The 4519-nt window shown below is 41.2% G+C and overlaps 1 pseudogene; it reads right to left on the bottom strand.

Moving 5' to 3' along the window:
• Positions 1–3557: 3557 nt before the first annotated feature.
• Positions 3558–3686, bottom strand: LOC126093321 (U2 spliceosomal RNA; annotated as a pseudogene).
• Between the last annotated feature and the right edge of the window lie 833 nt (positions 3687–4519).

Below are 4519 nucleotides of genomic sequence, written 5' to 3'. Positions count from 1 at the left end.
CTTCAGAAAGACGCGCACTAATGATGCAAATGTGAGACACCTGAGCTACTTAAATATTAAGTTATTGAATGACTTCGCGATATTTTCCGTGATCAATTTCGAGCTCACACAGAACTGCATTAATTTCCTATTTTGTTACCTGCACGTCGAATATTTGGTACTGCTTTAGACTGACATTTACGCAGTGGTTTAGCTACGTATTTTGGTACCCAACGCGGACTTCTGTCATCCTCACCAATTACCATCCTCACAAAATAATTTACGTATGCCGGCCGCGTGGTCGTGCGGTTCTAGGCGCTCCAGTCCGGAGCCGCGCTGCTGCTACGGTCGCAGGTTCGAATCCTGCCTCGGGCATGGATGTGTGTGATGACCATAGGTTAGTTAGGTTTAATTAGTTCTAAGTTCTAGGGGACTGATGACCACAGCAGTTGAGTCCCATAGTGCTCAGAGCCATTTGAACCATTGAACCATTTACGTATGTACTAATTTCAATAGGACCATTCTTCCGTTTGAGGTGTTGTCTAGGTAAGGTATTTCTGTTTAGTTAGACTTGTTCCCAAGGTTTTAAGGTTTAAAAATTTAACCAAGCCTGAAAACTTTTCACAAATTTATATGTGTTATTCAAACTCGTGCCTGTAGTAAAGCGACTACAACAAGAATAGTACAAACTGTGGTTTTTGTTGAATGTGCCATCCAATTTCTAAAAACATTCTCACGCTGTGGCTGATATAGAAGGAGTCAGACGATAACTGTTAGTTAACGCTTTTTTTATCTCATTTTCTGTTAAACAAAAAGGAATGAGTAATGTTTGTTTTTAAACTTTTTGTCACAATTTTGATGATTTAACTGTTAGATTTCTAAGATAGTCAAAGGTCACTGACAGATGTCAGAAAAGGAAATATTACTACTACATTTATTGGATTCTTCTTCATTTGCTCTTTCTTCAACTAATACACTGTCCTCTTTTGCATGACAGTTATGTGCAAGATTTTCGACGTTTTCTTTACGTCCCTCATTTTTATTTTTTGCCTTCTTTCACGTGCTTTGAGTGGACTGCTTCTCTGACGTAAGTTTAACAGATTTCATCATTGAACCGGCCAACAAATGGCCTTCAGAAACCTGACCGCAATTTACTTGTTTATTCATTTATTTACTTATTTTGTGCTGCAGTTGGGCAACGTCGCTGTATATGTGTCCTGAACCAAATTTCTGCATAAATTAATAGAATCATTTTTTTTTTTACTTTTAATCAGTAAAAACTCTTTACGTAAAAAAATAGACATATCAGAACCACTAACACTGAAATTGTTACATGAAACATATAGTAAGGCTAGTAGCGTACTGCTTTAGCATGCTAGTTCGCGTCCCCAGGGGATTAGTGGGCCCTTCCTTGACCTTTTCTGGAAGGAAATTTCACAGGGCGGAAAATTCACAGGGCTTCGGCTCCGAAAGCACGCGGTATTCGCTGTGAATGTGATAATTGTGAGGGGTTCGCTTCCTGACCGTGTTTTTGTCTTGCTGCTTCTCTGTCGGATTCGGTTCAGCCTGCTGTCTGGAGTGGCCGAGCGGTTCTAGGCGCTTCGGTCTGGAACCACGCCCCCGCTAGGGTCGCAGGTTCGAATCCTGCCTTGGGCATGGATGTGTGTGATGTCCTTAGGTTAGTTAGGTTTAAGTAGTTCTAAGTTCTAGAGGACTGATGACCTCAGAAGTTAAGTCCCATAGTGCTCAGTTCTAACATTCTGCGTGGTGTCTGTTGTTCTATATCGTGTCTCCCTACCACTTTCGCGCAACGACGCTCTGAGCGTGTTTTCTAGGGAATTGACTAGTTTGAACCTGAGACCTGTTGCTGGTAAAGGGGCGCCAGACCACACATGACGTGTAGAGTTCAGAAGAGTTCAGTGAGACTAGCGATGATATAACCAAATTCTTAATGATTTCAGCGTCAACTCAACTGCACTCCCTGTAAAACAATCTTAATACTAACTAAATTTAGTGGAAGGGGTTCAAGGCTTTCCTATTTTTAGTTAGCTGGTAAAATAACGTCGAAAAAGCAGTTAAGTTTACCATTGGAAATTTTATTCTATTCACAAAACATTGTTTATAAATTGCACTATTGATAAAAGGAAATGTTTTAATACAGGATGGTAAAAACCAACTGCGTTCAACAAAAATGTGAACGAATATTCCATGAATGGGTTTCCAAGTTCTAAAATGGATCGAAGGATGACCTATGCCATATCACATCTATAATCTAGGTTTAAATTAAGTTTCACAAAAGATAAAACTATCAAAATGGTCTACAGTGGCCCTCAATTATCTTTAATTACTCATCTAACTTGTCGTAAATTACAGTGGCTGATGTGGCTTCTCAATAATTATATAACAGAAAAATCATCGCGTTTCAGATTTTAACTTACGTAGCAAATGTGAATACCATGAGCTTTAATTGACGATCGACACTAGTATTACGCAAAACGGGGATGTAACAGATGAGACTTCTGCAGTTCTGAGTGAAGCCTTATGCGCTCAAAAATGCGGCATCGCGTTCGTTCATTACCTTGTCGGTGTTTAGGCAGCGTCAGGGCGGCGCAGCTCCTCACATGTCGCCGTCTCGGAAGCAACTCTCCTAACTTCTCCTTACTACAATTTACCGAAGTTGGTTTAAAAAAATTATCTGGCTGTGTTTTCATCTGACCAATCAGGGTCTCAATGTTAACCTTAAGCTCCGTCTACAAAAATCCAATGAGAAACGTTATACTCTTCGTGGTCGGGCAATGTTTTTAAAGTTTGCAATGTAACAGAGACGTGAAAAAGTCTCACGCTAAAACTTGCAGCTGGTGTGGTCCTTTTAGTGTTATCGTAAGATCTATACTGTTCTTCTGGAGGGCTCTAGGTTTTAACATGGGCTAGGGGGTGGTCCTAGCGGTTAGCTGGCGACGTGGGTGTCCGTACCTTATCGTAGGGCCTTCCAGCTTAACACGGTTCTGCTCTCGGCTTCTGTTCTCGTTTCTCCCCTCGGAACTGCGTTTGTCTCACGATGGGAAGGTATGACATGCATTTAGGCATTAATGTGTTAGTCTGTGGTATTCCATTTGCTCACTCGTTACTCGTATTACTTTGGTTAATTTAATGTCACGATTTATTCGGAGCTATGTGACATACTACTGGATTTGCTTATCATGTCAGGGTTTTCATGGAAGGTGTTGGATTTGCCTGACACCTTACACAGTGCCATTTGAACCTTTTTTCGGTTCAGCCTCCTGTTGTTGTTGTTCCCTGTTCCTGAGCCTGGGTAAGCGATTTGAGGAGCGTGTCACTCGTATCTAAATATAATAAATTCCATTTGGTGATTGTCATGTAGATGTGATTTGATTGTCTAATTTAAGTTATTGAGTTTTGTAATCATTTTGTAATGTTCAGTGTTTCATTATATGTGACATTCAAAATTTCTTTCTGCCTAGTTCGTTGTGCACTAAATCACCAAGAATCTCGGTTGGCCGCTGAACTTCTTTACAATCAGGTGTTTGTGGAGGGGGTGAGGGGAGGGGAATTGTCTTGACAGGTGTGTCGATCCCGGCGGTACTGCAATGCCGGACCAACCCGCGTCAGAGGTGGAGCAAGCCCCTAGCACTCCATCATGAGCCAAAAATGAGTTTAATATTCTGGTCCTGCGATAGAGGACGTATCGGACCAACTACTTTGTTATTTACTATCTTTTAACGACTTATCACAACTGTTTTGCCCACGCCGCGAGCGTGTAATCTGACGACGTATGTTATTACTTGTATTACTTAAAAGTTACTTCTCTCTTCACCAGTCTATCATTGTATGTTGGTACCTTGAGGCGTGTAGCCGCTGGTTGCTTAGAATAGGTGTAGTATTGTGAGCAGCTTATCGGGCCTGCCCTTATTAATTTCGGGTCCGCTCGTCCACATTGTCCGATTCGAGGTGATTTCATATTAAGCAACTTTAAGTGTTTTTCTTGCCTTTTGATGAACGCACTTTTAGGTAAACCTGATTTATTTGTTGTATTTTAATCAAACAAATTCTAAAGATGTTTATTGCCTGACTGTCTTGTACACTGTTTTTCTATGACTGTCTTGTACACTGTTTTTCTATCATGTCATAATTTTTGTAAAGCACTGTTGAGACATTCTTGAGTTTTGTACCGTAACATTAAGAACCTCTGAAGACACTGTTTTATCGACTATCAGTAATTGTTCTTAAGCTGTCTTATCTAATTACTTAATACTTCAAGGTCCTGTTGCTCTAATGGATGTAGTTACTTTTCCTGAGGATTGTTGATATAAATCTTGTTAATGAGTGTATGGCATTGGTGGCCGGGAGACCCCTCGCGGGGTGGTTCGGCCGCCGCTCCACAAGTTCTTTAACGCCACTACGGCGACTTGCGAGTGAATGAGGATGAAATGATGATGAAAGACACACAACACCCAGTCATCTCGAGGCAGAGAAAATCCCTGACTCCACCAGGAATCGAATCCGGGACCCCGTGCGCGGG

Source organism: Schistocerca cancellata, chromosome 7, assembly GCF_023864275.1.
Source record: "Schistocerca cancellata isolate TAMUIC-IGC-003103 chromosome 7, iqSchCanc2.1, whole genome shotgun sequence".
Classification (NCBI taxonomy): Eukaryota; Metazoa; Arthropoda; class Insecta; order Orthoptera; family Acrididae; genus Schistocerca; species Schistocerca cancellata.
Note: the sequence above shows the minus strand (reverse complement) of the source record. Positions and strands in the feature narration are given on the sequence as shown.